This window comes from Mustela lutreola, chromosome 16 (assembly GCF_030435805.1).
Source record: "Mustela lutreola isolate mMusLut2 chromosome 16, mMusLut2.pri, whole genome shotgun sequence".
Taxonomy (NCBI): domain Eukaryota; kingdom Metazoa; phylum Chordata; class Mammalia; order Carnivora; family Mustelidae; genus Mustela; species Mustela lutreola.
The window spans coordinates 8,664,088-8,675,856 of record NC_081305.1 but is presented as its reverse complement, the minus strand read 5'-3'; positions in this window follow the sequence as shown (position 1 = coordinate 8,675,856).

Below are 11,769 nucleotides of genomic sequence, written 5' to 3'. Positions count from 1 at the left end.
TCCTGATCCTCCAGTTTGCACATGCAAGGGAATCCCCAGTATGAGCTTGTTAAAATAAAAATATTTAGGGGTGTCATTCCCAGATTTTCTAACTCAGTAGTTTTGGAGAGAACTTTGGGGATCTGTGTTTTTTAAACAAGTACCCCAGGTTATCATGGTATGGGTAGGTAGTCTCGCCCTTCTGGATCCTAATTCATCTCTATTCTTACACTGACTTCTGTTTTATTGATTTTGCAGAAATCATTATGTAGTTCCATTTTGTCTGCATTTTGAAGGAGCTGCATTCAAGTTTGTATCAAAGGCAGTTTGGAAGGGATTTGGGGGAGAATTGGTGGCCAGGTCTGTTGCTATCCCACTGGCACCTCCTTTTGGATAATCCTGAAGAAGCCCAGGGGTGCCTTCTACCTTTGATCCGGTGGGCCAGTCCAAAAGGAAGCTTTGGAAAGGGATTATATTAGGGTGAATGAGAATGAGAGGTTTGTCTTCTGAACTGGATTATTTCCCAGAAGAGGGAAAGCAGCCCCTTGACCAGGATTTCACCCTCTAGGTGACTCTCCATGTGGTGTGGTTTGGACGTGGCTTCTCCATACTCCTTCTTGATGGCTGAATCTCATGCCAGAGGACAGGAATTTGGGGTCAGTGGGGTATCATTTTTCTTTCCTGGGAATAATCTGATTATGAAGGAGAGAAGACAAGGCCCAAGGGTACTGGACAAGGGCTACTAGATAGCTGAGGAGTTTCACACATTCGTGATTTCCTTGTAGGCCAAGTTTACTCTCGGGGATGACAGTCATTTTCCAAGAAAGTGAGATTGCTTCACATCGCGTTTAAAGGCTTAAATAATGTATTCTGTCAGACAATTCTCTGAAATGGTTTTCCAAGTGAATGCATCAGAAAGTGCCTAGAAAGAATGCCAGCCACGGGGAGAGGAGGGCATTCAGAAAATGTGAGCTTCTCGAATCAGAATGTAAAAGGAGGTGTACCAAATACACGGTAAGGGGCACACTCATTAGAGCCAGTTCAAAGAATTTGTATACCCATGTAAATTATTTACACATCCGTGTAAACACCACCCCAATCCAAATAGAGAACATTTCCACCATCCCAGAAGGCTCACCTATACCCATTTCCAATCGATAAATCCCATCATTACCAAGAGCTAACCACTGTTGTCATCTCTTGAGTTTTATATAAAGAGAATCAGCCAGCATGCACTCTTTAGTGTCTGGCTGCTTCTGCTCCTCGTTGGGTTGTAGGATTCATCCATGGTATTTCATTCTTCTCTACTGCTGTGTAGTATGCCATCCATCCAGCATATTATTTATTATTTGTTATTATATTTATTTTTATTATTAAAAAGTCAAACATTTTATTTATATATGTATAAAATATATATTTTATATATTTATTTTATTATTATGAAAAAGTCAAACATGTTTAAAGAAGAAAGAATTACATAGTGAACACTCATCGATTTGACAGTTGATTTGACAATTAACGTCTCTCTACTCAGACCTTACCCATTTATCCATCCCTCTAACCATCCGTCCCTCTACCCATTCATCAGTCCATCTTAGTTCCCCATTCATTTCCAAATACGATGCAGACATCAGTCACTTTTTTCCTAAACACTTGAGGAGGTGTTTCATTATTGCATTATTGAACTAGAGTTTGGTATTTGTGTGCAATTTTGTTGAAGGTACACTTTTTTTTTTAATAATTAGAGTGATATAATGATAAAACTATCAAGAACCAGCATTTATTGGGTATGAATTTTGCACCAGGCATTGCACTAAGCATTTAACATGCATACATATATTTTTACTTTCGTTTTGAGATACGGAAATGGAGTCTTGAAGGTGCTATTGATTTGCCTACGTTTACGGAGAAAGCAGATCAACCCTGGCTTGGGGCTGAACTCCAGAGCCAGTTTGCCAGCACGTTAATTTGAGTTGAAAAGCTTGGATTCAGTGCCCACCTCGGCCACTTACCAGTTGTGTGTTTTTGGGCAAGTGAACTAACCTGAGTCTGAAATTTACCCAAGAGTAAAATGGGGATGATAGTAACAATGCCACGAAGTTGTAATTGATGACTGAAGGACACTTGTAAATGTCTAGGAAAATACCAGCCTCCTTCAGATTCACAATCTCACACTTTCCAGTAGAAGATTCTGGAACCCTTGAAGTCTCTAGAACAAACTCTGTGACTCTGCCTAGTTTTGTTGGTGCTGTTGTTTGTTTCGTCCTCGCTGAATTGTGATTTGATTCCATTTAAGCAGTACTCTGCAAACACGAACTCTGCTCTTCTCTATCTGTTCACTCAATGATGTTATAATATCTAGAGGCTTATTGATTATTTGTTTGATTCTATTGTGGGCACAGGAGCAGTTTTTAGATTAAGACTATTAGATTTTCCCAAACGGTATTGCCGTGGTTTATACAATTGGACGAAACAGGTGATCTAATTTGGACTCAATTTGCTCCAAAGTACAGCTGGAGGAAGGAGGAGCGGTGATTCGGTTCTGAGCCTGCGAACAAGTGGAAAAAAGTTATCTCCAGGTGATATTTCTGTGCCTCATCAATTCCAGATATACTGCGTGAGCAGGTCTGAGAAGTCAGAGCTTTTTTTTGCTTGGTTTCTTTTCTTTTCTGTGAGCTAAAGAACCTAGCTTTACCTATCCAACTGAGATATTAAACCCACTGATATAATTTATTTTTCCACGTGAAATATCTCAGAAAAAAAATAATAAAGTACCAGGTTGAGTTTTCTTGAGGCACTGGATTAAGAGGAGATAGTAGATATGCCAGAAAAAATTGTTCCCTGATAGTTGTTTTGGATGGAACCAAATGGAAAATGATTCTTTTCTTTCACTATATGCCCCCCACCCCAGCATCCAAACATAATTTGATCATACCAAGAGAAGGTTCAGTTCTGCATTTTGCCTTAACATTACAACACAGTTCCAGGATATTATTGACTCTTCATGAATATCATTTTTAATGATGGCTATAAATTCCATTTATTGGCTATTACGGTAGTTTATTGAACCATTCCCCTAATATTGAAAATGTAGATAGCATCCAGATTTTACTTATTATAAATAAAGCTAAAAAGTAGCATGTGAGTGTTTTGAATTAATAAATATATAATATTCCAGTGTTTCCTAAGATTAGATTTCCAGAAATGGAATTCCTATGTCAAAGAGTATATACTTTTTTAGGGACTTAAATATATTGCACAATTATTTTAATGATGTATCAGTGTCATCGAAAATGATGTTTTGGATTCAAATCCCATGTATTGCCTATTCTATGTTTGGGAAATTACTGAACCATTCTGTGCCTTGGTTTCCAAATGTGTGATATAGGAAAAATAATACCTATTTCACAGAGGTATTGTGAGAATTGAATGAATTAATATAGATAAAGCTTGTAGAATGTGTCTGGCACATAGTCAGGGCTTAGTAAATATGATCTGTGACTTTATTATTAACTACTATTACTGCCTTAATTGGGGAAGGATCTGTGGAAGACATAAAACTCATCCAAAGTCTCCCCTTGATCCATTGTTTCCATTTCTCCCCCTCTAGAACTTTCCCCATAGTTACACACCTGCCCCTAAGATATTCCAGGTGGGTTTCAGCCTGTTTTCCCAAGGTTAGCTGCCTTTCTGAAAAGCTCGTCAATACTGAATGGTATTAGAGAAAGAAAGGCAAACTCGTAATCAAAAATAATGTTCCAAGCAGACGGATCCACCCCTGAACCATTAGGAAGTGAACCCCTCCTGGCCACCCGCGTTCTTGAGGTCGATTGGCCGCAGGATGGGGCAAGACCAGAACCAAACAGATTTGAGTCCCGAGGTTCAGGTGGGTGTTGGGTCCCCACATCCCCATATCCCAGGATCAGATGAAGAGTCTGATCTACCATCCCGAGCTACCTCGGGCTGCTGCGGGCAGTGGCATAGAGCTCTGAGTCTGGGCCGGGCCAGGGGTTGTCTAGAGAAGCAAGAGGTGGGGGGTAGGCCAGATGGGAGCGGGTTCACATGAACAGGCCCTATGGCTGCGTCCTGGGACACAGTCATGGCAGCAGGGTGAGGAGGGGGAGGTGGCAGCCTTCTTACAACTCGCTTCCCCCGACCCTCAGGCTTCTGTTCTTACCTGTCATGTAGCACTTACTCCAGTGTATCAAAAGCATGTGTGTGTGTTTAATGTCCCTTTCTTCTGAGTTCTCTAAGAATAAGGAATGGGTCTTACTCATCCCCTCATTTCCGACTCCCAGCATAGTGCATGGCCTGTAGGAGATTGTCTCTGCAGATGAGTGTGTGGCAAGTGAATGAATGAATGGGTTATTTCCAGACTATCTTGAAACTACACCCCATGGTCCTACCCACACAGACTCTTTAAGAGCACTGAGGCCGCCATACTCGGACAGGGCTCTACACCCTCGGCATTCAGTGTGGCTGGACAGAAATTGCCATTTGCTAATTGGCAAAGATGCCAGGTTCTGGTGGGACCAAGCCATTCCCGACGGGGTTCTCGCCAACATTGCAAAATGGGGCAGCAGTCTTAATTACGGGTGCAGTTGTGTTTCATTGTTAACCATCATGAGCAGAGGGACAGTATGATGGCTGGGACCAGTTCATTTCACATGTAAACTCTGACCTCAGAGCAGGAGGGTGAGCTTTTCCCAAGGACCTTGTTGATGGTGACAATAAGCACCAGCCCCAGCTGCCAAGAGGCCGATAACGGGGGAGAACAGAATGTGTCTTTTCTTTCTTTCTTCTTCTTTTTCTTCTCTCTTTCTTTCTTTCTTTCTTCCTTTTTTTTTTTTTTTTTTTTTAACCATGCTCATTGGTTTTAGGAATCATTAGCATGGTAAAGATTAAAGCTATTGGAGATTGCACAGATTGTTTCATTTTATTATGTTCAATTGGATTGGATCCCAGCCATTTGCAAAGTGCAGTATTACCATAAGAAGGGACTTGGAATGTTTGTCACATAATACCCCTTCCTGGAGAAGGCAGTTTCTTAAAATTAAAAAAAAAAAAAAAAAAGAAAAGATTAGAAATAGCACAGCTTCTTCTGCTTTCAAATAAGTCCAAGGAATTAGAACTCAACGTCCAGATAAACTGCCTGGGACCTGGTGAGTGGCCCAACTACCCTGTCCCAGTGGCCCTTGTCCTTAGATACTTCAGAAGACAAAGTCAAGAAAGGAAAACGCAGGGCTTCCGCCCTGTTCTTTCCACCAGAGCCATCCTTATTTTATTTATCTTCCATTGTGTTACAATAACTCATGACAAAAGGACTTCCTGCTGCTTTAATAACAACAACAAAACAGTATGTTGAAAATGTACCAGGTGAAAGATGTCAGTCAAAAAGGGACCTATGATTCCATCTATGTGAATTGTCCAGAGGAGGCAAATCTATAGAGACCGAAAGTAGACTAGTGGTTGCCTAGGGCTAAAGAGGGCATCGAGGGATTAAGGGCTAACAGCTAAGGGGGTAGGATTCCTTTGGGGATAATGAAAATGTGCTAAAATGAAACACTGTATCAGTCTGTGAATATACTGAAAACAGTGTTACATTTAAACGGATGAGTTGTATGATACCCAATGGTATTTCAGTAAAGCTCTTAAAAACAGTGTGAAAACTGGGATGTAAGTCGACCAGTCCGAGGTTTGAGTTCCCCAGATGGACCCATTTAAGGCTGGACTGGGACAGAAACCCACATGTGGCCTGAGCAGCGTGCAGTGGAACTGGCCGGCCACCTTCACCCCAAGCATCCGAATTCTGTCACTGCCCCCTGAGAAGCCATTAGTTCTTTTGGTAACCATGTCACCAAGTTGACTCAATTATAAAGTCAGACTCTTCCCTGCACTGTAATACTTTTATTTGATTCTCTGTCTCCACCCTATACAGTGTAAACCTCCTAACGACCTAGTTTTCCAGTTCACTGTGATTTTTTAATGCTATCGGTTACGATGCCCTCACTCCCGCAAGCTCATGGTACTTGTGGTTGAGAACAGACAATGAATGAGCCGTGACTCCTACTCTAACTAGCTCATGGCTTATTTGGGGGGAAACTTGTACTGTCTACTGAAACCAGGAGAGTTTTCAACCAAGAGCTTTTGTTTGAGCTAGATCTTGAATGATACCTTTCGAGTCTCCAAATATAAAAGCAGAAGAGTTAAGACATTCACAGTAGAAGGAACAGCATAGGAGATGTCATAGAGTTAATAAAGAACATTGTAAGATGCCAGAATCATGAAGAAATTGCTGAGAATTAACTTGAGGTCACAGTTTAGAAAGATAGTATAGGATATGCCATATCTAGAACTCTCATCGAGCAGTGCTTCCATATTAGCCATAATTCTTGGTGGCATTTAAACCTAGCTTATGACAAAAGAGATATGTTGGTTCACATACTAGAATGCCTTGGCACTATGGTTTTAGGCAGGGCAGGACCCATGGCTCCAACATATAATCAGATTGTCTCTTTCCATCCTTTGGCTAGGGTGGTCTCTGTGTGGCTCCCTTCTACAGCATTCTTCTACCTGGTGGGAGAGATGGCTGCTAGAGAGCCCAGAGCCCTTCTCTTGTAATATTAATATCAACAGGAGACCTTTCTCCTAGAATATGTGCATCCCACGGAAGATTCTAGCCCTGTTTCGATCACTTAATTTATCTCTGATCCAAACACTGTGGTCAAGAGACAGGTTATTTAATTAGGTGACCAAGGTGATGTGTAGAAAAAGAGTAGAACACTCCAACTGACCCACAGAGTCAGATGGAGTCAAGTATGCTTCCCAGAAAAACAGAAGAAAAAGGAAGGACCAGTGTGCTAGATGGGAAAAACTATAGTTTGTTTAGCTCTTATATCCCCTAGGATTTTTTCCCCGCAAATTCAGGCATTAAGCTACATTTTCAGTATCCTATTCTTATAATGTTGGGTTTTAAACCTTACTTGAGGATTTCATGCACACATGCATCAGATTCCAATCAGGTAGAATATTAACAAAGAGAACTAATGCATTTCTCTTCTTTTGACCTCAGTGTCCTCATCAGCAAAATCGGGGCAATAGTGGGGACCTTTAGGCTGTTCCTGATGTTCCACCAGGAATGGCGAGCACATACTCGAAGAGCATTCCCGCTCTTCCCAGGCCAGGGTGGGAGTGTGTCCACCTGCTGCTGATGCAGGACCTTCTCCCTCCACCTGTCACTACGGCAAACGGATCGGGTGGAAGGTCTACCCTTACACCCAGCAGCCTCAGACCTCTCGGGAGAGAGCAGGTTGCTCTGCATGTACCAGCGAGGAAGGAGCTCAGGGCCGGTAGCAGAGCTGCATCGTTTCCAGATGAAACAGGGCTCCCTGGACATCAGCTGCCATGCTTGAAGGTTTGTTCAGACAAAGAGCCAAATTTAAATTCATGTAATGTTGCTGTTTGTAACATTGAATACTTAAGACATCTGCTCAAAGTCTCGCATTATAAATGAATGGAAAGGATCCAGGAGTGCTTTATTAAATGGGAACCGTTAAGTGAGCGCCACATATTTCAAAGCAGGATCTTAATCAGACATTATTTATATCTGTAATATTTTACAAATTAAAAGCAGTAGAAATAGTCACCGGAAGGATGTCAGCAAGCAGGGGTGAAAAAAAAAAAAAAAGAAAAAGAACCTGAAGCCTAGAAGAGAGAGGTTGATCATCTCTGGGGGAGGAAGGGTGAAAAAGTAGCAAATTTACCATCATTGGCAGGTGTCTGAATGTTCCATTTAAATTATAATGGCACATGTCATAAAGTCGCATGGGCACTGCACATCCCACCTTGGGCTCTGTTTCAGCCGCAGAACCTACGTTTTCTCCCCTTCCAGCTCAGCCACCTTCTCCTCCCCAACACCGGGTCACCCAGGGCTCCTACTTTATTATTTCCTTTTACTTTAGTTCATTATGTTCTGTGATTCAGTGGAAACATAAAAAATGGTTCTTAATTTTAATTAATGGCAAACTTAGAACAGGCCCATTTAATAAATCTGTTCTCTGAACTTAACAAGTCTCTGCGCCTGCAAGGGCCTCCTGTCATTTTATTAGTGCCACAGCCTCCCGACCAAACGGCTGAGTAATTGACAAAAACTGCAGGTAAGGCATGAGACACGTAATTGATTCATACGATCCCTTCCGCGGAACGCACTGAAGAGTTAATTATTTTTCCTGCAGTTGGGACTCAGCTGTTGTTTCCACTGGGATTAAACAGCTGTCAGCATTGTTAATGACATCAAATTCATGCATTAAAATCCTCTCATTCCCTTCCCATATAAAGTGGGGTTGCGGAAATCTCTGCCACATCCCCCTTTATGAAGGAGTGAAAATCCAAAGGAAGATAACGGCCCTTATTACAAAACCACAGACCGGAGCTTGTGTTGATGGAATCTCGTAATGAGTAATTAAGCTGCTTTGCAAAAGTCGGGCTGCCGTGTTGGCATTTGGGTACTTACGTTCCCTGGTGGAAGCAGCTGGGTAGACTGGGAAGGTGATAAAGGGAAGAAAAATAGAATTTCTCGAGAATGATCTCCACTTCTTTTTTCTTTAACAACACAAAACAGAGTTACTAAATAATTAACCAAAAATGAACTTTTGTACATTTTTAAAGTATCTGCTGATTTCCTCGTACATCTGTAACACTGTGTCTGATGAACTGAAAGGCTCACCTCCTCTCTCTCTCTCTCTCTTTTTTTTCTTTGAAGAGGGTGTTTTTCTTTCTCTCAGTCTCCCAAATTGTTATTGTTTGCCTTCTCTCGTTTTGCTCTGTTTTGTTTCCCAAAGCACTGTCTTAGCAAATGAACGTTCCAGTCCCGAGTTTGACTGAGAAATCTGTCCCTGAGGAAAAAGTAAATGAAAGTATGTCTGCGTGTCTTCCAACACAAACTCCTATGCCAAGCGGGGAGCAGGGGCGAGAGGGTGGGAGCAGCAGCACCTCCAGGGTTTTGAGCGAGGGCCCCCACTTCCACGGGTAAAACAGAACTAGGTAATTTCCGTCTCCAACGAGGGAAAAACGTGCATGTGTAGAATTTTGCTTTTCCCTTCAGCTTCCTTATTTCATGTAACGTTACCCATCCAAGGATTATTTCAAGAGAACCGTATTATTGGTTTGTGTTCTTTTCCCTGGCAAGGCCAAACTCAAAAAAAAAAAAAAAAATAGTTATGTCAAATGTTTAAAATGATTTTCTAAAATCTCTCACCTTTCCAAAAGCATCTTGCATTCAAAAAGCGCTCCCTCCCCACTTCTGGGCCTGAAGCCGTGGCAGGTAGCAGGCCCAGTTCACCTCCTTAGTACTAGAAACAGGAAGGAGTCGGGGGGAAGGGAGACAAACTCACCAGAGCTTGTTCTTTTGGTTTCCTGTTAGAGAAAAACCATCTCGAAGGAACCCCCAGAAGCACGGAAGCAAAGCAGTTAAATAAATAACCACCTCCCAGTCCAGATAATAAAATAGGAGAGTTTTATGTGTCACATCAATAAACATCTTAATTGAACAGCACGTGGGTTCTCCCCTAACACATGCCTCACACCGCACGAGCTTTCCAGCGTCTTAGCAAAGGAGAAATCGCTCAGACTCCAGTGTTTCAGGGAGACGAAGCTTCTTTCTCTAGAACCGGGTCCAGGTGCAATGTGTGATGATTCCATCTTGCTTCCGATTATCAGCCAGATAATCTGTATTTCAGTTTTTAGAAGTATCATGTGCTGCCCAAGGGATTATTTCAGTTTTGCTTTTATTTTGCTTTTGATTAAGCAGAAGCCCAACATTCCTAACTCCCAGGCAGCGTTACCTGATGGAAATCGCTCAGCTTGCGTGTAGCTAATGCTGTTGGCAGCTCCCACCTGGCCAAACCCGGAGACCCGCGCTCCACCCCCAGTGTAGGGACTCCCAGCTCTCCACCCTTTGGAGCGGGACACTGAGGGTGTAACCTCCCAAGGCCTGCAACCCAGGCCGGGAAGCAGAGGCCATTTATTACCCTGGCTTCCCGTCCACGAGAGGCCCAGGGAGGCCTTGAAATTCGCAGCTGCAAGTCAAATTCCACCAGCGCAGTCACGAAATTTAATGAGGCCTCTCCGGACACATAGAGAGATGGACGTTTCCAGGCGCTCTGGCACTGGTCCCTAAGCCCCTCCCCACTCATGATGGTACCTTCACCCATAGGCCTCTAATGCTGGCACAGCCAGGGCTCTCTCTTTGCTCTGCCCATTCGACTTTGCAACCCTAGACCTGCTTGGCCCCCTCAGAATTTATTGTTCCGGATAAAAGACACCTTCACTCCCCTTAAAAAAAAAAACAAAAACCAACCCTGTTAATCTCTGTGATATAATTACCGTTTCATGAGCACTTACAAGGATGACCTCATCTTGTCCTGGAGTTCACAAATGGGGCTGATTTTATACCCCCCAACCCACCCAGGGGACATCTGGCAAAGCAGGAAACATTCTTGGTTGGAATGCTGCTAAAAATCCTACAACACACAGAACAGCCCCACCACCAAGAACGACCCAGGCCCGAGTATCCGTAGTGTTGAGGCAAGAAAACTGGCCTTGCAAGGTTCTCAGCCATTCATTTCATTGTCACTGTCACCCCACCAGGAGTCTTCTCAGACATGATTTTCCTAACTGCCCCGACGCATGAGAATTTAATACCACAATGCACTGCGTGTCTGTTTCATACTGCACACCTATCTGTGTGGTACACGTTAACGGGGTAAAAAGGCTTTCTCCTCCCTTCCACCTCCCAGAACCAACTTTCACCCCCGTGGAGGAGTCATGGCCCTCCATGGGGAGCACACAGTCTAGAGAATGCCTTTGTCTACAGGAAACATGGAGCCAACTGAGGCTTTTGAGCAAGGGCATTTGTGTAGTGATTGATAGGATTCAATTTTTAAAACAGTCCAGGCTGCCACGTAGAGAGTCAGGAGGGTGTGGGTGAAACCCATGGTTCCCAGATATGAAGGTGCCCTCCCCCCATATGGGAGAAAACTTCCTCTTCTAGCAATGTCCGCAGCCACGTGTTACCTGCTCCCCTACCCTGAGCCCCTGCTACTCTCAGGCACTTGACATCCTCCTGACTTACCAGCTGCCAGTGCTGGGGAGCCTTTGGGAAGCCCTCTCTCTCTGGAGAGCCTATCTCTTATCTCCTTTCCCTGCTCTGGGGTCCTGCAGCATTAAGGGATGCTATTCCCCCAAATACAGATTTCAAGATTGTGTTTTCCTAGTGAACCCTTGGATGTCCTGCACAGTTACTGACACAGAGAAGTCACTGATCAGTTTTTTTTTTTTTTTTTGATGAATGAATGAATGAATGAATGAGGCCTTTTTCCTTTGCAAAGCTCCTTGCACACTTTAGCTGTCATCTTGTGAAACATACCTACTTCTTTCTGATCTTCATTATCAGGTAGTTTTGAAATAAGAACCAATGAGCACACTTTTGTTCTAGTGCGCCCCATCCTCACGCACTCCCGGCAGCCAGGGCCGGGTGCTCAGAGTCTCAGATCCAGCGCACGTGATGTGTGTGGGCCTGAAGGTAACAGAGCCACAATAGCACGCAACCCAGGCAGCCTGAGAGGCCAGCCAAGCAAGTCATGTCTGAAGAAGTTACCCACGGGGTGGAGAAGGAGCGGGCGCCATGCAGGGAAAGGAGCACACACCTTTGGCCACTGCAGCGCCATCTTGGTCCCAAGGAGTGTGTGGGGTCAAGGATCTAGGTTGGCAGCCCTCAGCTGGAGAGTGCCA